Raw genomic sequence first — 23,968 nt, forward strand, 5'->3', positions numbered from 1 at the left:
GATAAAGGCCATTATCAGAGTATAAGTATATGACAATCATGATGTAGAAATAGTAATAATAACAATAATAATAATAAACAATTTAAAAGTGCTTTAAGGTTCGCAAAGTTCTTCATAAATATATTATTACCTCATTGGATCCTGACAACAACCTTGCGACATAAGCATTATGGGTATTATTATCTCCATTTTATGCATAATAAGGGTTTGACAACTGGAATTCTGGAAAATTAGTTCCTTTCTGTCTCTGAGAGCGATTCAAACTATTGATATCTTTGAGCCAGAAGAAGACATGAGTCACGCTCAGTAGGTTTAAGACACACAATATATCCCTTAAAAGAGTAGGAAGGAATGGAAAGAGAGCATCCCTAGCCCCATCAGGGACTTAATACAGAACTGGAAATCGTTGGAGGTATGGGACACAAGTGACAGAAGAAATTGAAAACAAAAATTCACAGGCAAAGCCAAAAGAACAGGGCCAAGATCATCCTACCTTCATCTGTGGCACAATGCCAGAAAGCACGGGGTCAGGCATATCGCCATTGCTCAAAGGAACAGTACATGTTTGTTCCCTATTTAGGAAAGTTCCCACAAATGGCCAACATCTAATAGCATAGAAAGTGTTTCTTATTTGGGGATCTAGGTAGTCTGTGCTCCATTAAAAGCCAATTGATTTGGTCATTTGTAAGCAAGTCAGTGTAGGACCATGGGATCATTTAGAGCAGCTTGTTGAATCTAAGAACAGTACTGTCTCTCAACCAACCTCCCCCATCCCCGAAAGGCAAAGCCTGGCTGTGGAAGGACATGTGCTAGTCCTAAAAACACCACTTCGTTTAATAGGACAGGGTAGGCAAAACCCTAGACTCAGGAGGAGAAGAATCCGGAAAGGAGTATGATCTGGCCCATTGATCTAGGTGCAGTATGCCACTCACAGAAGTGCATCTAGATTGGCTTGGAAATCCTTCTGCAAAGAAATGACTGCACATGCTTGGACAAGATGCCGTCAAATGAGAGAAAACACCCTCACTTCCAGAGTAATGAATTTGATAGGAGCACTTTATAAAAAGCACAAACAATAATAATAGCTAGCATTTGCATAGTGCTTTAAGGTTTGTAAAGTACATTACACATATTTTTCTCATTTGATCCTCATGATAACCCTGGAAAGTAGGTAGCATTATTACCCTCATTTTACAGAAGAGGACTCTGAGATTTAAAAATGCTGAATGACTTGCCCAGGACAAGAAGTCCTGAGGCAGGATTTGAACTCAGGTCTTCCTGACTGCCACCTTACCTTACAGAAGGCACACATCCTACTTTGGGGGCTCCCAGATGATGATGGGCTAATCTAGGCAAAAAGTCATCTCTCTTGGGGGCTACTGAGGGAAGTCAGTAATTTTTTGACTCAGAAAAAGTGGAAAAACTTTCTATAGGGGAACAGAACAATATCAATCATTGAAGCTTTAGATTTAGAGTTGGAAAGGACATGGAGGTCATCTAGTCTAATCACTAATTTTACATAAGAGGAAACTGAAGTCTATAGAGGGTGATTCATCCAATGTCCTACAGGTAGTAAGTAGCAATGCTGGGATTGAAATCCCTGTCTTTTGTCTCGAATCCAATACTTTATTTTTTTTTATCAGTGTATAAATACTGACTGAGTTCCTACTATGGGTCTTGTAGGCAACTGGCTACAGGATTTCTGGCTCAAGTACCACCTTCTGCAGGAGGCTTTTCCTGGCTCCCTAACTCCTAGTGCCTTCTCCTCTAAGAATACCTTGTATCTACTTGTATGTATCATGTGTAACCTGGGGCTCAAGCTCATTGGTGAGGAATGATTTCTTCTTGTCTGCTTGTGGGATAGAGTTGGCTAAAAAAAAAAAAGCTTGGGAGAAGAGAGATCTTTATTCTTTCGGCTTCCAGCTTTGAGAAAGGATATATGTCATTTCAGGTTCTCTTCAGGGAGAGGTCCCTGAAAGGAAAAAAAGTCTGTAGAAAGAAAGCTAACATGTAGAGGAGCTGGCCCCTTGATCATGCCTCTATCCCTAGCTTAGATTCAGGAGAATTTTCCAGTAGGTGAGATTGGGGCTTCTCTCTTGGTTGAGCTAAAATATCTCCCTCCCAGTGGAAGAACTCAATCACTCTGTGAATAATCTGGTCTATTTTAATCCATATAACTTCTCTGATTTCTCTTATTATTAGATTAGATAAATGCTTTTGTTTGTTTTGCTTTCACTATGTATGCTTGTGTGACCTGTACTTGACAGTCAGGGTGTCAGTATGTAGCTTGGAAATAATGCATAGCTTGGAGCATCCCTTCCCCATTAAAAAGATAGTGATCAGGAGCGTAGGTTGAACCTAAAAATTATTTCCCCTAGACTAGAGGAAAGATAGATATAATTCTGGCCTAGTATCCTCTCTCCGAGGAGAGCAAAATGGCCAGCCTCATGACCCCAATTTCCTACTTCCCTCCTGGCAGGAATAAAAGCCTCCCTTGGAGAAAGAGCAGACTCTAGAAACAGCTGTTCATGCTGCCCTGGTAGTCACATCTAAACAGATTTGTGTGCGTACACATAAACTACATGGATATAAGCACCGATCCAACACGTGTAGACTCCCCTTTAAACGCATATCATCTCTTCCCTCTAGAACATAAACTCCTTGAGGACAGGGACTGTTTGTGCTTGTTCTTAAAGCTTACTCTAGTGTCTGCTGGAGAAGAAAACAGTAAATCGCTCCGGTATCTTTGCCAAGGAAACCCTAAACGGAGTCACAAAGGGATGGACACGACGGAACAGAAACAGCAGCAAGCATAGTGTCTCGCACATAGCAAGCACTTCATAAATGCTTATTCACTGATTGAAAAAAAAATAGAAGACATGATTCCTGCCCTCCAGGAGCTCATAGCCTTCTTGGGGTTGCAAGATTAGTTCACTTGAAATAATTAACAATCACAATGAAGGTGTAGATGTACATCTTTGGGCTCTGTCTTATGGGAGATCTGAGAACAGGGAAATAATTTTTGTGCTTTTGAGATTTCATAAGCGGAGGATCGGAGATTAAGCCCAGGACATGTGGATTCTGTTTCTTGTTTCTTTTACCTGCATGTAGAATCACAGGACTGAGAACCAAGAAAGGACTTTAAGATATCATTTAATAAACTCCTTTAATTTTCAGATGAAGAAACTGAGACAAAGAAAAGATAAGTGACTTCCCTAAGAGCATACAGTAACCAAGCCAGGATGCTAGCTCAGGCCTCCTCACTTCAAACCACTGTTCTTTCCCCTATACCACAATGCAAAAACCATTTTGGCCATAAGTTTCACTTGGATTGGGCTTTTTTTCTGCTGATCTCTGCTGTAGTAATAACTGGAAGCTTCTGAATCAGGACAAGGAGAATATTCCATATCTAAAATTACCACATTTTTTGCCACCGTAAATCTCAGTTTTTGCAATACAACCTGAATCTCTATGCCTCAGCTTCTCTATCTGAAAAATGAAGATAAGAGATGTGCTAGATTTGACTTCCATGGGCTTCGTGAAGACAAATAACATGGGAACTATTTGGAAGGAAGCATCCCCTCAATACAATTAATTCCCAATTATTCAGAGTAATGGAGAGCTGTTCCCCAGAACTTGTCCACTACAGTTCCCCAAGGTTTTCCCAATGCTGCAGTAGCTTTCCCCAGCCCAAAATGCTGCTTTGGTCTTCCACATTTTACCTGACCCTTCTATGACTGTGTAATGGAACCACCATCATATTATGCAGTAGAAAGACACTAGGAATCAGAAAACATGAGTTTAATCCTGACTTACCTACCAGTGAGGCACCTGGGCTCCCCCCCATATAGGGTACCCTAGAGAAACTACCCAAGATTTGAGACACTCTGTGGGTTAGCATCCACTCAAAAGGATAACCCACCAGCTGGCCCTTACAGGCATGCTTACTTTTAGCTGCCAGCCACAGGCTGCATACTTTAAAACAAAAGGCAATCATCATAGCACAAAAATGGTAAGAAAAAATAACACCATATCAATGGAAAGGCACGTGCATGACAAGAAAAGACACATGTAGAGAACATGTGTAGCTAGGTGACAAGCACGGAAAGCCATAAACCTGTGTGGCAAGAACACAGTATGGAGGTCCACTCATGAGAAATCCATGTGGCTATGGAATATGTGTGCCTGGCCAAAGTCATACCTCTGATGCTACACTACTGTTGATATCCTCTGGTAATGCCATAATGTACTCTGCTGCTATTTCCTGGGTGACTTCTCCCTATTGGGTGCCCTGACTCTGTGCTGGGCATCTCAGCTGGTCTGATGGTCACTGAGCTGCTCTACGCTGCCGTCTACTGGGTTTCAGCTATCTAGGCTCCTCAGGACTAGTTGTTTCTTTGTTCTTTACTACCATCTACTGGGATGCAGTGGCTAGGAAGCCTCTCTTTGACATGGAAAGCTACAGCTTTTTTCTTGTAAGCCACCACAGTCAAACCAGGCAACAACCAAAGGGGGGGGGGGGGAGAGGCCAGAAGAATGCCCTAGGCTAAGATTAATTCTGTTAGTTTAACTGCCTGCTATCTAGCCCTGATTCAAAATTCATGATCCTAGACAACTATCTGATCTAGGGAAATTCCCTGTAACTCCTGTTACATACTCAATTGGTGTCCTGTGACCCCAAAAGCCATTGCTGGGATTCTGCGTTAAAAAAAAAACTATGGCAGCCTGTAGTATAGCAAAATAAACCTTCCTATCAAGGCCTTCCTTTGATTGGCATTCAAATGAAACTAGGGAACAGAACAAAAACTAGGTGAAAAAGGAGAGGTCATTCCCTCCAATTGCTAATACATATTCTTTTTTTCAATGTTTATCTGACATCAACAAAATCTCATGGCCCTTCTTTCATTTACTTCAGCTCATTACAGAGATACTATCTCTCATTAACTGTATGACCTTTGGGAAGCCACTAAGCCTTAATTTCCAAATTTAAAATATGCAAGATATTGCGCTAGGTGATGATTGCAATGGTTCTTTCTAATGCTAACATTGTATGAGTCTATAACAAATATTAACCTAACCTAAATCTTCACATGCTGATGAAGTAAATCATCAAGGTGAGATTCCTAACACCAAAGCACTCCAAAAATGGGACAGATGATGCAGAATCCATTATGATGTCAGCATAATTTCTCTGGTCTAGCCATAGCTCATGAATGAAAGATGTCCATTGAAAATAAGCTTCTGTAGCTAACTCTGTGTGCCAAGCTACAGGGCATCCCATTAAAAGACACAAAAATTTGGTAGGGGTGCTTCAGGGCACATCACACTCATTGGATCTATCTTCAATAGATAGTCTGGAGTGAAAACTTGACCTGAGGAGCTTCTCGTGGACAATGAATGGCTGGGGGAGGGGGGGGAAGGGAGGGGAGGAGTGTGCAGCACAGCAGAGTGGGTGCACTAATAATGGCAGAGTTCCAACACAATAGACCATTTCATGGCGCCAGACCTGCATTCACTTTACAGTAGAATAGCCATCAATGAGATCCATCAATAGACAGATCAGTCCATAAATATGTACATAAATTCCAAACCCACGCATAGCCAGTATTATTTTAATGGAAGCACACTATGTCTTCCATTAGGAGAGCTACTGCATTTAATTTGGAACACAAGCCTGGCTGGAAGCATTAGGACAACCTGGCTATGGGGAACTATACTGCATATGTTGTGGTTCTTCCAAATCTGTTAACAGGCTTCATCTTATAACCAGGTGAAACAGAATGGTTTTAGTGATAATCTACATTAGCGATGGATGGAATCTCATAGGAGAGGCTTAGAAAATATTTAGGGACTTAAAATAAGGAGAAGTAATAGGAGGCTGTGGTGGTGTGGAAAAGGCACTGAATTTGGAGCAGGAGGACCTGATTTCAGACCCTGGCTCTGCTATTTATTACTTGTCAGATACTAGGAAAACTACTTGACCTCTCTGGGCATTAGTTCCTCACGTGTAAAATAAGGCATTTGAACTACAGGATATTGAAGGCACTTTCTAGTTCTAAATCTGGAGATCTTCTTTCCACTGTGAAACATTTTACTTCCCATGAATCTCAGGAGTGGTCTTTGAATCAGATTTCATGCTAGAAGTGTCCTCAAAGGTCATCTAATAATAATAACGATAATAATATAATTAAAATAATAGCTAATATTTATCTAGAGCTTTAAGGTTTGTAAATCATTTTACACATATTATTTAATAATAACAGGGCTTCTCGATAGCCCTGTAAATTGGGTGCTGTTATACCCATTTATAGATGAGAAGACTGAAGCTGAGAAGGGTGAAGTGATTTGCCCAGAGGACTTGGATTCAAGTCTTTCAAACTCAAGGTCTGGCAGTCTACCTACTATGACATCTAGCTGTGCTCACAGCACATCTAGTCTAATCGCCTTATTTTACATATGAGGAAACTGACTTACAGTGAGACAACAAAATGATTTGCCAAGGTCATAAGAGGTAGAAGGAGGTCTTGAATCTAGGGTCTATGCCTCCAAATTCAGCATTCTTTGACTTACACCCTATTTCTTTTTAGTGGCTAGATTTACAGATGGGGAGCCAGGATAATGGTGTTCTGTCCTAAATCTGTCACCAGCATACTGTGTGACCTCATGCACATCACCTCACTTCTTTATGCCTCAGTTTCCTCATCAGTAAAATAAAAGTATTAGATGAAGTTCTCTTGAATCTATAATATTCTACAAATTCTGAAATTACCCACCTCTTTTTGGTCCAGAAATAGAGCAAATAGAAAATTAGAGCTATTCTACAATGCCAGTTGGCTACCCAACGGGGTGATACTTTCTAGGGAGAAGGGATTGGGGCCATTCTTTAACACTATTTCTTCTCCTGTAACCAGAAAGAAAAACTTGGATCAAATTCAGACAAATGAAACATGCAATCAAGGGCACATTTTCTTGCTTCCAGAATGAGTCCTAATTCAGGATAGATGTCTTCTTACTTTTTTTTTTATTCCCACTAAGCAGTAACAGTAGAATCTTGGTATAACTCTGAGATAAAACTCTACTCGCATAATGATCCTTTGATGCCCCAGTGAGGCAGCTTCACTACACAATGATACATACCCACCATGATGATTTGACTCAGAATCAGAGACTGTTAGAACTGACAAGACCATTTAGCCCAACCTTTGCTCCATCTTCCATTTTGCTGATGAGTAAACTGAGACTCAGATTGCACAGGCTGTCTGTACCCTATGCTTCGAATGCTCTCCTTCCTGAGCTGGGCTTTCAGAATTCCTAGCTCCATTCAGAGATCAGCTCAAGTGTTACTTCCTACATGAGACCTACCCTTATCTCCCCTTGTTACATGCTACCCACCAAAATTACTTAGATTAAAATTTCTATAAATGGATTGTAACTATGTCGTATCCTCCTAATAGAATGTGAGGCCCTTGGGCACAGGGACCCTTTTTTTGTTTGTTTGTTTTGGGATCCTCTACACCTAGTACAATACCTGACACATGGTAGGTGCTTAATAAACGCTTCTTGAATGAACAAATACATGACTTAGCCACAGCCACGTGACTAGAAAGTGCTAAGAATCTAAGTCTCCTGACCCCATTCCAGTATTCTTTTCACTATACCATGCTACCTGACTTTAACCCATCCTAGAATCTGTTATTTTTTTTATTTTTTTAATCTATGGAATAAAACAAACATTTCCATAAGATAGTATAATAAAAAAGATGATTGCACATGAATCTGCAAATCTATTGTATACAATTTGTTATTCCTTTTAAATATATAATAAAGTTTTCATGTAAATTTCTCTTTTTTCTTCCCTCCCCATCCCTTCCCTAGAGATGGCTACCATCAGACACAAGTAGTATTTTACAACAGGCAGTGTGTTAGAGTGGAAACAGTACTGGCCTTAGAGGAAAGAGAGACGTAGCTTTAAGTCTAGCCTGACAATCATTAACTGTATGACCACTCTGAGCTTCAGTTTCTTCATCTGATGTATTTTTTTCTGAATCCACAATCATTCTTTTTGACCTCTCTGTAACATTTGGCACAGTCAATCAGCTTTCCTCCTGGCTACACTTTCTTTTCAGGGTTTTTGGGACACTGCTCTCTTCTGCTTCTCCATCTAGCTGCCTGACTGCTCTTTCTCAATCCCCTTCGCTGGCTCATCAGCATACCTGCTACCTCTGAGTGTACTCAAAGGCATTTTTCTCTTTTCATTCTCTCACTTGGTGACCTCATCAGGAACCACAGGCTTACTTATTATCTCTATAGAGATGACTCGGATTGATTTATCCAATCTCAGTCTCTCTCCTGGACTTCCAACAGTCTGTTGCATGCTTCAAATTGGATCTAACATAGAAATCTCAAACTTGACATGTCCAAAACAAAACTCGTTATCTTCCCCCCCTCCCAAATCTACCTTCTCATCCAGATTTCCCTTTTTTTATTGAGAGAGCTACTATCCACCCAGTCTCCAGGGTTTGCAACCTTGACTTTATCCTCAATTCCTCATTCTATCTCACCCTTTTCATCCAATTAGTTGCCAAATCTTCTTGTCTTGCTACCCATGCAGCCACCACCTTAGTCCTGGCCTCTATCACCTCTCACCTGGATCATTCCAACAGCTGCCTAATTGATTACCCTACCTCAAATCTCTCCTGGCTCCATCCCGTCCTCCACACAGCTACCAGACTGATTTTCCTGAAGCACTGATCTGACCACGTCACCACTCACCCCCACCCCCACTCAGTAAACACCATTGGCTCTCTATTACCCCCAACATCATATATAAACACCCCTGCTTGATATTGAAAGCCCTTCATGGACTAACCTCACCTTATCTTTCCACCCTCATTATGCTCCCACCATCTATGGTCCAGCTGTTTCTCACATACTGCACTCTTTGTCTCATCTCTGTGTCCTAGAACTAGCCATCCTGGAATGCACCTCCCCCCTTACCTCTTAAAATCCCTCATCTCCTTTGAGACTCATCTCCTGTGCCATTTTTTTTACAAAGTTCTGCATTATGGTCTCTAACCCCACCCCAGCTATTCGTGGCCTTTTCCCCAAAACTTCCTTGAATTTATTTCCTAAATCATGACTTCAGTCCTTATCCAATTCCTGTCCCTATGTTCTATACGTTATCTCCCCCTAGCACCATAAAAGCTTTTTCACTCTGCATCAGTTCATATAAGTCTTCCCATGTTTCTCTGAATACATTACAGTCATCATTTCTCACGGCATAGCAATAGTTCAAACCATTCACACACTGTAAACAAGAAGAAGAAAAAAGCTCCTGGAGGGAAGGAACTATTACATTTTGGTTTTGTACCCACCTCCAACTTAGTACTTGGAACATAATAGGTGCTTGATAATTGTTTGGGGGGAACCATGGCAAAGGATTGTGGCCATAGAGTAGTAGACCTTGAATTAAGAACTTTGTTCTCACCTCTGACATTTACTAGCTATGTGATCAGGTACAACTCACTTAATCCCTCCATGCCTCAGTTTCTTCATCTGTAAAATGGAGATAACAAAACCTGAGATACTTGCCTCTCAGGGTTCTTGTGAGAACTCAATTCAAATTAATAAGCATTTCGCAAGTACTGGCTATATGCAAGGCACTGCTAGTTGCTGGAAATAAGACAGAAAACAGAAAAAAGAAAGGAACATACTCTGCAGTCAAGTACCTTTCATTCTAAGGGGAAGGAGAGAGATTGGAGGAGATACATGGCCACAGATAAGTCTATATACAAAGTAAATGCTAAGTTATTTCAGGGGATATGAGGAGAAATGCCAGCAACTGAGGGAATCAGGAAGGGCTTCCTACTGGGGGTAGGATTTGAGTCCTGGAGAGCTCTGGATTAGAAGATCACATGAGAAGATCTGCAAATTATTCCGCAAACCTCTAATGCATAATATAAATATCAACTATTATGATGATGATGATACAACTTTGCTTGTCTCCTTGACCAAAGTAACCTTGAAAGCACTTTGCAGTCCCAATAGGAAATACAATCATTGAAACAGCCACTCCAGATATCTACAGCTGGGGTCTCTTTCTATTACAGCCCTTCAGACCTTTTGTTTACTTTCTTTAAGGAACAAGAAAAAAATAAACCAATTCAACAACTCAATAGGTTTTGGTTTTTTTAATTAGTTAAATGCTATAGTCAAGAGGTCAAATTTTCCAAATTTGTCCTCAGAAAAGGCATTTACCCCAGCACTCTGCAGGTACATACTCATTTTGGTGTTTGCTCAGCACTGAGTTTTTCTAAGCTTCACAAGGATAATCTAAGCCTCACAAGGATAATTACCCAATTCACAGTTCTCCCTAATTCATCTGCTCTGGGATTCTTAGAGGGGCAATGTTACCGGCCCATGCATTACACAACAATAAAAAGAGTCCCTAGGAGGTGATGGCCTCTGCATAAAGTCACGTGGAAAATTCATGGCAGTGTAGAGGACTGACCGGACAAACTGCCACGTCTGTCACTGGGTCTTCCTCCCTGAGCTACTTACATAGAAACTCACAACTCTTAGTCAGGGATCCCTCACCAACATCTAAAATTGGGGTTTGATTTTTATCCCTACAGAACACAACCCAGGAACAGTTTCACACTGAAGCTAAGTTATAGGCCATGTTGAGAAACCTTTAGACTCTTAGACTTTTGTTTGTAAATCATCACCATAGTAATCACCATAATAATAATTCACATTGATAAAACACTTTAAGATTTACAAAGTGCTGTATATATTCTAATCTGATCATAATGACAATCCCATAAGGTAGGTGCTATTTATTATCCTCATTTTATAGATGAGGAAACTGAGTCAAAGAGAGGTTAAGTGACTTGCCTGTGGTCACGCATGTCAGAGGAAGGATTAAAATCCAAGTCCTCTTGACTAGAAGTCTAATATTCTTTCTGCCATACCAGAAGTTCTTAATCTAGGGGGTTTGAAAACTTTTAAAGAATATATATTTTGATAGTTATATTTCAATATAATTGGTTTCCTTTGTACTCCTATCTTTTTTTTATGCATTTAAAAACATTATTTGGGAAAGGGCCCACTGCCTTCACAAGACTGCAAAAAGGATTCATGGCAAAAAAAAAAAAAGCCAGTTAAAAATCCCTGCACTCCACCACTCTGCCTCTCGAAGGACAGCCGTGTACTATCTTCCCTTCCTTTCCAAGCCTGGCGCCTCTTTCCTCTCTATAATCCCTTGCAAATGATGCAAAGGTTGCATTGAAATCAAAGGCTAATGACTTTGACGCTAGTCCCCCAAACTTGTCTGATACTAAGACCAAAATGTACGATGGCACGTCAACAGCGGATGACAGAGCATTTCTTTTCAGGTGGCATGTGGAATAACGTGTTCTTTTGGTTCCCTAGTGGTACAATGTCTTGCCAACCCTGGTGTGATAGGAGAATTATCTAGCAGCATCTCATCCCGCTCACTGTATGGGCTGGGCTAGGTCTTTACCTTAAAAGGCACTGGAATCATCTTTGAGAATTGATTGGCTCAGGTTATTAAGGCCTTGTATGTTGACATGGCTTCCTAGTTCTGGTGGTGGTGGTGGTGGTGGTGTTGTGGTGGTAGTTCAGTCATTTTTCATCATTTCCAACTCTTCATGATCCCATTTGGGGTTTTCTTGGCAAAGATATGCTGGAGTGGTTTGCCATATCCTTCTCCAGCTCATTTGACAGATAAGGAAACTGAGGCAAAGAGGACTAAGGGACTTGCCCAGAGCCACACAGCTAGTAAGTCAAATTTGAACTCAGGAAGATGAGCCTTCCTGACTTTAGGCCCAGTGCTGTCATGTGTGCCACCTAGCTGCCCCCCAGCTTATTAGTTACTTGGATATAAAAGAGCTACAAAGAGTTCCAGTAACTCTCAGAGACTGAACGGGCATGATACCATACTATCTCCACATGATCACAAACTTGTATATTACTTAAAGAAAACTATCCTGCCCTCCCCCCAATCTTCTCCTCTCCATGCTAAACATCTCCAGTTCCATCATTTTTAATATGGGAAATCTGCAAGCCAAAGTGACCAACGGAGATCCATGTTCCATGAACCCACATCAAGTCTTTCCATCAATCCCATCTTCTTAAATTCAAAATATGAATCTCCTGAGGGACCCAACAACAGCATGAGGTAAACCCAGAGCCCCCTTGTGCCCTGATGTATAGCTGGGATTGGGACTGAAGTTGCTTGGAGCACTGAATGAAGGAAATAAATAAATGAATGAATGAATAAACAAACAAACAAATAAATAAATAAATAAGGCAGGTCATCTCCCAAGAAGGGCAGGAAACCAGGATGGCAGCTTTTAGGGATGTGGACAGAAGCAGTCACCACTGGAGTGGAGTAGTGTGGAGGAATGAGGCATATAAGGGAAACCCCTGTAAATCTACTTCACTAGGAGGCTGGGGGATGAAGTAGGGAAACGATTCCCTTTTTTCTTAAAATGCTCCTGAAGTGTCTGCAAGCAAGAGGAAAGCCAACTCCAATGGCTCGCAACCCTTATTATTAATGTCATATAGATACATGTATATGCACTTAATTTAAAATAACTCCCATGCCCTCCTCCCCTTTGTTATTATTCCTATCCCCACTGAAGCAACAGCCGAATGGTTTTAGCAGCCTGTGTCGCTACCACTTGCATAACAACTCCAGATCTAACAACCCCTCTATTTATCAAGCAACAATGTTACCAAAAATAACTATATGCATAACTAAAAAGTGGGGGGGGAGAAAGAGAGAGGAGGGGGAGATTTGTCAGTATGTTTTGAAACCTGCAATATAGAGCTGGTAGGAAAGGTTTAACATTGGGAAATCACTTTCTATGGGGCACTTGTCAAATGTAGAGTTGGAGGAGGGGTGGGGGGCTGTGCAGGCCATTGTGCAGGCTGCTGAGACCACTTGGACAAGGGCCAAGGCTGGTGGTTTGGAGTGCTGTGGCACCAACATGTGTTGTTGTCTACCAGCACCCTTGGGCTAAGAGGTGGGGGTGGGGTGGAGGCGAGAGGGAAAGAGGGGAAAAGAGAAAGGAAGGAGAGAGAAAGGAGGGAGAAAGAGGGGAGAGAAAAGGGAGAAATGACGAAGGGGGGGAGAAGAAGAGAGAAAGGAGAGAGAGAGACTGAGAGAGAGATTTTGAGAGAGAGAGAGAGAGAGAGAGGGCTGGAAGCAGGCTTCACAATATAAACTCCATAAACCACTAAAAGTCTGTGTGTGTGGCATCTGCAGCTGCCCTGACTGAGCACCAGGCTGAGCTGTGATCGATGCCCTGGGTGTGTGGGGAACCTTCCTCGCCTTCTTGGATGCTCTCTGGAGTCCCAGTAGGGGAATGTCTGCAGGTACATCAAAGTGGACTGGCAGTGGCACACACACACACACACACACACACACCCTCCACTGGCTGGCCAGGCTGAGCTGTGCACTTTCTGGGACATTCCTGAGGCTAAACTGGGAGATTGGGAGGAGCAGGGGGGAGAAGGGAGCAGCTTTGTAGGAAAGCTCTCTCCGCTGTGGGGCTCGCCCAATACCATAACCCCCACCAAACTGATGCATCCCAAGAATGTATTGTCTCAGGGCATCTCCGGCCGCAGGATCTGCACAGCCAAGGCTCCTGGCGGGGGGAGCCCTGCAGTGGCTAGCCCTTCTCCGCCTTTCCAGGTACAGCTTCACTGATTTTTATCTCAGCTTGGAACACAGAGTGTGCTCTGATACTAATACTGATAAAGGCATAAAGGCTGATGCCATCTGCCATGGCAACTATCAAGATGGCAGCTGCTTTTCATCAGCTTTATCTGAACTTTGCATTAATGGGAATTCAGACACTGTGGGTGCGTTTTCCAAAAGGACATTAAAATGATAGCACTCTTCTGAATAGAACCGATTCGTCAAATATCAACCTAGGACCATCTCCTTTATCTCTCAGCTAAGAGAAATAGGGGAGGGGAGTGGGAATAAAAAACTGTGCATAGATTTTGTAAAATATATTTTCATCCAGTGTGGGCTTTCAGTCTCTCTTGACCCATCTCTGCCTTTCTCCAGGGTTGGCATTGGCACCAGTGTCCTTAGGGGCTTTCACTGGAGTAGGAGCTGGGAGTAGGATCCCAGGAGCCACCAGCTTTGAATCCCTGGGCTAGCCCTTTTGCCACAAATGGGATTCAAATGTGCAGTCTCTCAGGGCAGTGCAATCAACAAAATAGCATGTGAGTGTTCCCGGCCTACCGCAGGTAATAATAGAGGCGTTTTTCAAAGGAAGAAATCATATTCTAGGACACATTGCTCAGGGTTGGGTGTTTTTCCCTTTTTTTCCTCCTTTTTTTCCTCCTTTTCTTCTTCCTTTTTTTTTTTTGTCTAAGCAACAGTTTCCGGCAAGTACACCTTCCTCTCCTTCATTAGCCTGGGTGGAACATGACAATTTGCTGCAGAATAGATGCTAATTACAGCATCAGGCTTCGCAGTGTTGGCTAGGAAAGCCTATATAAGAAGTACAGATATGAGCTGGTAATAGCACGCTATATCTTTGACGTGGTTACGTGGCTCCAGATTACGATATATTGTTCTCCAGAAGGTGGTTTTTCTATGTGTGTTTTTCCCTCTTACTAATTAAATCTATATTTTATTTATTTATAGGTGAAAGTTAGTTTGGTCCCCTTCTCCTAAGGAAATATTTTGGAGTTTCAAAAATACAGGTAGGCATCTATTTGTGTTCACATAGATGTATATGGATGCAGAAAATAGCAGAGAGAGAACAAGAGAATGACCACACAAAGAAAATGATGTGGTTCATGTATTATATGCATACAGTAAATCCATGGTAAGCAAAGACAATATTCATTACTTTGAGTCTTTACAAATGCTGAAAAGCCCCAAGCACAAATTGTTACCAGGGATTGAGGAATAGGGTGGAATACACTTTGGAAATACATATATGTGTGCATACATATATTAATACACACATGTAATACACACATTTAAAAAGAGATTGAACATAGGAAAATAAAAACTAGAGGCAGTAGATAGGAAAGGATAACAGGTGAATATCATAGAAAGACCATTAGCTTTTTAGCTTTGTTTTTTAATGAAACTTGAGCTAAATTCAATGACCTTCATCTGTCTTGGGGTCTCTCAAAGGCATTGCAGAAAGTGTGCTGAGTCAGCACAATATGTCCAGCTTCAGACTACCCCACTTGGACACAAGAGAGAAAGAGAGCCCTGAGAAAATATTTGGCTTTCCGACTAAGACTGAATTGAGGTGGACTCTCCACTCCCCATCCATACCCACTTTGATCCCACCTATCTGGGATATCTCTCCCTTCTATTTCATTTTTTTTTTCAATCAACAATCTAGCAAAGAAACAACTGGCTCTTTCTGTGATGACTCACAAAAGGTATATAGAAGAGTGAAAAGTTGGTTGGCCATGGAAGAAAAGGGGTGTGTGTGTGTGTGTGTGTGTGTGTGTGTGTGTGTGTGTGTGTCTTATCTCTTTGATTAACTAGAGAGGCAACCAGCTGGTTGTAGGAGATAAGGACCCCCCTTGCAGATCCTCTAACTAGTAGGTCAAGAAGACCTGGGTCCTCTCACTGACACATACCAACTGTGTCACCAGGAGAAAGTCACTTGACCTCATAATACTCACAGGCTACTCTAAGATAAATTTCCCTATCAAGAATTACCTCTTTTTTTTTGAAGGAGTGATGCTTTTGACCTAAGATTTTAGGGAAATGGGTAATTTCCAACATGGAACTGCCTCCATCTAGGTAAAAATCATATTCTTAAATAGTTGTATGATGTCATCAATTTGGGAATTCCCTTCCAAGACACAAACTGAAACCCATCTGTGTCTGTAAGACTCTTGTTCATGTCTTACCATAAGTTTAACACACGGAGCATACCTGAGGGGCCAAAGGCCTTCCTCGATTTCTCCTAACACTTTGAGGGTACCAGTAGAACACTCTGGCTGTCCACCAGTCATCCTTCCTCCTTGTCATGCAACCACCCATCTTTTCTTACTAGCATATATTTCACTGATGACAGCCTTCAGTCTAGATCTGCTTCCAAGTTCCACTTTGGTTATACATTGCAATCTGCTCATATGGGCCATGTACCTCTTCATTGCATTCTGTGGGATAATTTATTTTTAATTCTTTGAAAACTATTGAATCCCCTATCTTTCTATCATACTGCAAAAAAAAGGAAAGAAGGTTGGTGTTAAAAAGGTGGACCTTTGTTTCTATGAGAAGTTTAGGGTCTTTAAAGGAGTTTTACAATTTCCTGAGGGCAATCCAACCTGCTTTTTACCTCCTGTTCATCTCTGGACCCAACTCACTGTCCATCTGTATTATCTCAGATGTCTGTGTGTGTACATACATACACACATATATACATATATACACATATATAATGATAGACTATAGATTTTATATCCAAATGCATGCCAACTCATTATCCATCTGTATATGCACAAATACACACATACACACACATAGATACGTGCATATACATATGTATGTAAAATTTTGATCACCAAGCTTACAACATGAATTTATATGGGGGGAAAATACTAATCTATAGATTTTTCCCCATCTAAATGTATACTGTAAGTTAGGCAATCAAAATTTTTCATCCACTTGATTTTTCCCATGTAGATTGTCAGCTCCAACTACTTTGAGTGATTAATTAATGATCCCTTCAAGGAAGCTCTGAGGTGTTCTGGGACTTGATGTCATAAGGACAATGTTATCTCTAAGTGGGAACATCTGGAAGACCTCATCATGAAGAAGGGAAACCTTCTTCAACTCAGACACCGATGGATCTCCTCTATCACATCAGCAAATGCCTTTGGCAATTATACATCTAGCTTATTTAAACATCCGATATTTCCTCCTATTCTTACAGCTCTCAAGAAATCTTGAATAATTTTATTGGATGGATAGGGCTCTTAAAGTGGCATTTTCCTTAACATATCAAATGCTTTTTTCATAATAAATAATTATGAGCACAACGGGAATATGAGAATGAGAATATAATATTATTCTCAACATCTTTCGGTCAATTGTGAGATGACAGATGTAGCCCATTGTTAACTATTGTTTATAAAAGCCTGCCTGTTCTTTACTAACATGATGTTCTTGATTACCGTACAGTTGACTTCCATAACAATTTTGTATAGGTGGGGGAATAGGCATATAGATTGTTGATATTCTCAGTTCCTTTTTTTTTCAGTATTAGTAAAGTCTGAGTATTTTCCATTTCTTTGGTATTTTTTCTTCCTTATACATACACCTTCTACCTCCTTATACATACAACTCCTTATGCAACTCTTCAACATGTTCACAATTGTGTCTTCTCTAGCATAGATAGCTTTGGTCCAATCCAAAGGTGCTTTTACTGTATTTTTCTTATTAGTGCTATTTCAGCTCTTGCTTGCTCTCTCTCTCTCTCTCTCTCTCTCTCTCTCTCTCTCTCTCTCTTTATCTCTCTCTCTCTCTTTCACCTCTATCTCTGAATTACAATGTTATTGTTCATGTTAAATAAAATATATTTGATTATGAAAACTGTTATAATAATTTTTACATATCTTTTCCATTTTTCTTCTCTATGTTGTCCTTCCATTTGCATCTTTAAATATCCCAGGGATGACATTGCTTAATTGGATTTCTTGCTAAGCTTTCTTTAAGCTGGTTTTACCTTCTTCTGATTTTCTACTTTATCAGAAGATACTGCCCATAATCATCCTGCATAAGATTTGACAAATGAGTTTATGTGCTAAACTTAAATTGGCTTTGGTCACCATCTCTCTTTACTGGGCAAATAAGTCAAATATCTGCTGATTAATACACTCACTGGACTCTTTTGTTTTCCTTGTGGCAATGAATTATTATCATTGATTTCAATGTCATTTCTGTTGTCAGTTTCACATTTCTAAATTAAAGTTGTTTCAGTTGTACGGCACAGTTTCATGTTGTTTTTTCTCACTAGTCTTCTTTTTGATTTTGACTAATTTTGTTCTTTGCTCTAAGAACTTTGTGGTCTCATTATACACAGGTAGTTGCTTCAGAGATAATTCTCACATCAGTAACATCTCTTTTTCTCTGTCTTAAAATATAATCTACTTCATTTTTTGGCAGTGTTATTTGGTGCTCCTCCACCTCTTAGTTTCCCAATCTTCCGTCAAAATTCATATAAATTCTCACCTTCTGCAGGAAGACTTCACCAGTCTCCCCACTTCTAATGGCTTTCCCTCTGGCACTATCTTCCATTGCTGTGTATATATCTTGTATGCGCTTGGTTATTTACGTGTTGCCTCCTTTATTAGAATGTGAGATCCTTGAGGGCAGAGACTGTTTTGACCTTTCTTGGTATCCCTCATGTTTAGACACAGGCCCTGGAAAGGTGTTGGCTTGCTTTCTATTTCTATCTTTCTGATTCTTTTCCTGAAGAAAATGTTTGTGATATAAAGGCATGAGGCCTCTACGTAGTCTACAAGAAGACTTTGGCCACTCTTAAATCCTTTATCTGAATTTGATTTCCCATATATTCTTGCCATTCTTACCTTTTCTCATCTTTGCATTAAGCCTATGTTGATTTATCTCAAAGAATCTTAACAAGTTCTTTGTGGGATTTCTTTTCCTTTTCATCCTTGCAACAAATGTTTTTTAAAAATCTGCAATTATTTTCATGGTGGTCTTTTTGCAAAGACTCATTAATGTGGTAATATGACAGCTATCCTAGAAAATAATGTTTGTTATTTCTTATTGCCCTTGGACATATGAAAACAACCAACTTTGCCAGCTCCTTACATTGCTTCTTCAAGGAGTACCTATCTTTCTATTTAGCTGCAGATTCTCTCTATATTTTTTTTTGTTTCATTTATTGCACATGGAAGGAGTTGGGTAGGGAGGAGTTGATTCCCTGTCCCCCAGCTCAGATGACTCGTCATCGGATGTAGTCACAAATGATGAGTTATTGACATGGTAACTAGATAGTCATACCCAGTGATCCCTTTATAACACATAAAAGTCTCTCTGATTGATTCAGAAAAGGCAAATTAATTGGCTAAACAACAACAACAAAAAGAGTTCATTTGGTATCTTTAAATAGCTAATCAGTGGCAAAACACAGAATTTCAAAAGTTTGGCCATTTGGGTTGAGTTGGAGAGAAAAAGGGCCAGTAGTTAGAAAAGAACTTATATGCTTCCTTTTTAAGGGAGAGCGTGTAGCAGTGAAGTTGCTTACCTAGGAGAAGACATCCCAGCAGTCAGAGAATCATTTCAATAGAGTTCAAGGCTCAGTGGAGAAAGACATGCAGATGCAGAGAGACAGTCACTAAAGTCCAATAGAACTTTCAAAGATCATGACCCTTGACAGTAGAAAAGAATATCAACTCTGGAGTCAAGAATCAGCTAGGCCTGGCAATAGACAGTTAAGTTGCAAACAGGACTAAATAAGGAGAAAAGGACTTTGAGGGTCTACAGTTCCAGAATTGTGAGCCACATTGGCCCTATATGTGTGCCCCTTTACCACTCTACTCTTAAATTTGTGCCCACTTCCCCATAGATTCTATGTGTATCAGTAGGAGAGTATGTCCCAGGTGTGTGAGGGGAATGTTTTATAGCTATTACTCTGCCACATTAGTAAAATACTTTATTAAGAACTAACTGAGTCCGATGGCTGGTTATTAATGAAATTCACACCAGTGGGGGCTTGTGAGGTATAATTGTGGAGTGAGTTCCCAAGGGTGCCCCTTGATCCTACTGTAGTATTGCCTTCTGGGAACCCAATCTACAAGTGCAAGGTGGTGTAGCCTCAATGATATTACACAAGAATACCAAGATGGTTATAGCTCACTTCCTCCAACAGTAGACTATTTACTTGTTAGTCATTGAATCTCATACTTAGAGTGCCAAGAGAATGATAACAATAACAACACATTTACATAGCACCTATTATGTATATCGGGCGCTGTACTAAGTACTTTACCAAGATTATCTCATTTGATCCTCACAACAATGCTGTGAGGTAGATGTTGTTATTATAGCCATTTTACAATTGAGGAAACTGAGGCAAACAGAGGTTAGATGACTCTCCCAAAATCACACAGTTAGCTAGTGAGTGTCTGAGGCTGGATTTGAACACAAGTCTTCCTGACTCCAGGCCCATCACTCTAGCCACCATTATCAGCTGCCCTAAAAATCAAATTAAAGTTTAGAGGTGGTCTAAAAACTATGTCATTCTGAGCACCTTCTGCCTCCTTTTCTGATTCTCTGCTACTGTCACTTCAAAAGCAAAAGGGGGCTGGGTAGGACTAAAAGTTATTTTATAGTTTTCTTTGTGTCTTAGGTTACTATAGCCAAAACATTCATTACAATTGGCTGGCCTACTAACGAAGAGTCTCTCTGTAATAATCGTGCAGTCCCTCAGAAAGCAAACTCAGTCTGTTGCTGGGGTTGTACTCAAAGCCTTTCATCGTGGGAGAATCTGGAATGACTTTCTCAGGTTCACCTCCACACCCCAACGAGGCATCAGAGTAGGACTTTATGGAGTCTGTGTATCAGGATCTGAATCTACTTCCGATAGCTATATAGACATATCCATGTAGAGATCCCGTATGAAGACTGAGACCAACAAACAGCTAAATAGATGGATATGTAAACATAGTTGTTTATCTCTTAGGTCAGCACAGCTTGGTGGCACAGTGGAGAGAATGCTGGGCCTGAAGTCAGGAAGACCTGACTTGAAATCCAGACACCTCAGACACCTACTAGCTGTGTGACCCTGATCAAGTCACTTCACCCTGTCTGCCTCAGTTTCCTCATCTGTCAAATGAGCTGGAGAAGGAAATGGCGACCACTGCAGTATCTCTGCCAAGAAAACCCCAGATGGGGTCCAGAGAGTCAAACATGAGTGAAACAACTGAACAACATCAACAACAACGTCTTAGCTCACAACTGGCTCCACTGAAGACCTAGAAAGAAGGGGCTGGGAGGAAAGAACAGTGGATAGAGCATGACTAAAGATGGGGGGAGGGGCAAGGCATAGGAGCAGAGCTCACTCTAGAGTCAGAAAAGCTGGGTACAAATCCTGCCTTCCTTATGACTTTGAGAAAGTCACTGAGCTCCCCTCTGTCTCCTCCAGTATTAAAAAAGAAGAGAATGGATGAGATGGCCTTCCAGCTCTAAACTGATGAAGGTTTGATTTTAAGGACATCTTTCAAACGGTACTGATATAGCCAGTGCAATCCAATGTCACCTACACCATCCTTTCCAACAGTTCCCAACTTCCCATCTGCCCCCAAAGAATCTAAGAGGAGGGCATTTTTAGGCCAGACTAGCTTCTCTCTTAATCTGTTGTCACGAGGACTAAAGAATTGTGGTGAGGGTCCCTGCCACCTATAATGAATGAATGAATAGTCCTGTGGGACTAGCAATTACTTACTTAAACAAATGTGCATTGACCAAAGATACAAATATAGACCCAAATGCTGTTACACACTAAAATCACACATGTAGAACAAAGTGCTCTACAAGCCGTAATGTACTCTATAAAGGTGAGCTGTCACTTATCTGCTATTGAAAAGCAGAAGTTCTATTTCTAAGGCTGAATTTCAAGAAACAATGTGTCTTCATGGCCTAGACAGTCAGGTGGAAATCTCTCTGCCTTCCCTAAACTTCAGCATTTTAGTGAGTGCCATCTTCCACTTGGGCCATAGGGCCTTCACTGGTGCATGAGGCCAGTAATGCCACCATGGCAGTTATAGAAGGAGGGAGAGGACAGAAGAGTTCAGGTAGTGTTACTTTGCATAGCAAACGTGTTCCTGAAAAGTTCATGAGGTCATAGGATCACAGTCACAGTTGCAAGGGATCCCCATTAGTCCACCCCTCTCTTTTTATAGATGAGGAAACTGAGGCCCAGAGATGTCAGCTAACTTACCCAAAGTAAGGAGAAGAATCAGGATTTGAACTCAGTTCCTCTGATCTGGAGTCCAACATTCCTTCCACTGTCCCACACCGTGGGTAGGTAATTCCTCATGTGCATGCTGCTTCACATTCTAAAAGAGACCAGAGTGCTTACTATCAGGGGGACTCTGATGGTATAGATACTTTTTAAAAGGAAGAATCTTGTTTGTAATTATTTATACTTTTAAAAAATTATTTATAATCATAACAGTCAATTGTTTGTAAAAACAAAAATAAATCTCCCCCAGTGTATCATTTGGAAGGAGAATTAAATTTGCAACAAGAAGACTTGAGTTCAAATTCTGTCTCTACCTGAATTGTTCTTTTATTCTCAACCCTACCAGTTCATGAGAAATGAGTGAGTTCTGACAGCACCAGTTGTATGTGCATGTGAGAGAGAAAGAGACAGAGACAGTGACAGAGTGAAAGACAGAGGAAAAAGAGACATAGAGAGAGAGAGAGAAGAGAAACAGAGAGAGAAAAAGAGAGACAGAGACAGAGAGAAAAAGAGAGGGAGGGGAGGAGGGAGAGACAGAGACAGAGAAAAGGAGGGAGAGAGAGAGAGAGAGAGAGAGAGAGAGAGAGAGAAGAGAGAGAGAGAGAGAGAGAGAGAGAGAGAGAGAGAACACAAAGGGTGCAGGTCCCTCCAAGGTTCAGACCTGGTAGATCACAACGGTTATGGAAGGCATGAGGTAGGAAGGAACAGTTCAAAGGAGGAACTGAAACCTAGTCTTAGAAATATAAGAAATAAGAGCGTGAGCCCTACAGCTTCGGAATGCAGGTCAAAGCCAATTATCACACTCTAATGGAGGGGGGCCAGTGGTGAGTATCCATTTGGAATGCAGTGAGAGCAGTTCTACAAGACTGATCGCATTAATATGAAAAGAATATTATCGAAATCAAGAAGGTACAACAGAGGGCAGCCAGAATGATACAAGGACTCAAGGACCTTAATTATTTAAAAAGGTTGGAAACACATTTGCTTTACATTCCTGTGTAAAGAATAAAGTAGAAAAGGAATTTGTTGAGAACTCCCCCAATTTCTAGGTAGCCAAGTGGAGGGGATTTACAAGGACTAACAGCAGAAGACAAGAAGAAGGGCATGTACCCAGGCCCAGAAAGAACGGGTATTAGAGGAGTTTAAGTAGGCTCTCTTTACAAAGAAAGGAGTGAATTTATGGTTCGAGCCACCAAACTAGTTTTCATTGTAATACATACATTCTGTACGTATGAGTATTTATGCAAATACTATATATTTTTTAAGGAGACAAGTATTACAAAGGAAAGTAATTATGGGGTAGACTACAGCAAAGTCAAGTAGATTTAGGGAGATTTCCTATCCTAAAATTTCCTGTGTTCTGCAACACTTCCATGTAATTTTCAATGTTTGGAGTGCCCATTGGTAAAAGAAACTAAACACTAAAATAGAATCACAAGATTGCAGGATCTCAGCACTGGAAGAGATCTCAGAGACTGGCTAGTCTAACCCATGTCTGGATAATTCCTTCTACTCTTGGACCCAAGTGGTGATCCAACCTCTGTTTGAAGACCTCTGGTGATGGTCTAGATCACAAGGCAGCCCATTCCACTTTTGGGTAGCATTTGGGAAAACTTCCTTACATTGAGCTGAAATTGGGCTCTCTGCACATTTTATCCTCTGGGGCCAAGCATAATAAGTTTAATCCCCCTTCTGCATTACAGTGCTCTAAATACTTCAGGACAGCTGTTGTTATTGCTACCACCACATCAGCCCAACCCTCCCCAAGTATTCTTCTGTCCAAGCTAAATACTTTAAATGATATTCAAGAGTAACTAACAGAAAAGTAATCTCTGATCTGGGTATCTTAAAACGCTTTTTTTTAAAGCCTCAGATTTCCAAAACCCTGTAAAATTCACATGTTTCACTGGGGGTTCATCCATCTACTGGTCCATGGAAGAATAATGCTTTTA

The 23,968-nt window shown here is 40.8% G+C and overlaps 1 long non-coding RNA gene across 1 annotated transcript in view; it reads right to left on the bottom strand.

Annotated features, from left to right (window-relative positions):
- Positions 1-22,106, bottom strand: part of LOC110209040 (uncharacterized) — an 84,013-nt gene extending 61,907 nt beyond the window's left edge. The window contains exon 1 of the long non-coding RNA XR_013486992.1: positions 21,993-22,106. This is a non-coding gene — a long non-coding RNA (uncharacterized LOC110209040). The remainder of the gene's footprint in view (positions 1-21,992) is intronic.
- Positions 22,107-23,968: the final 1,862 nt, after the last annotated feature.

Source organism: Phascolarctos cinereus, unplaced genomic scaffold, assembly GCF_003287225.1.
Source record: "Phascolarctos cinereus isolate Bilbo 61053 unplaced genomic scaffold, phaCin_HiC Scaffold_1;HRSCAF=81, whole genome shotgun sequence".
NCBI classification, from domain to species: domain Eukaryota; kingdom Metazoa; phylum Chordata; class Mammalia; order Diprotodontia; family Phascolarctidae; genus Phascolarctos; species Phascolarctos cinereus.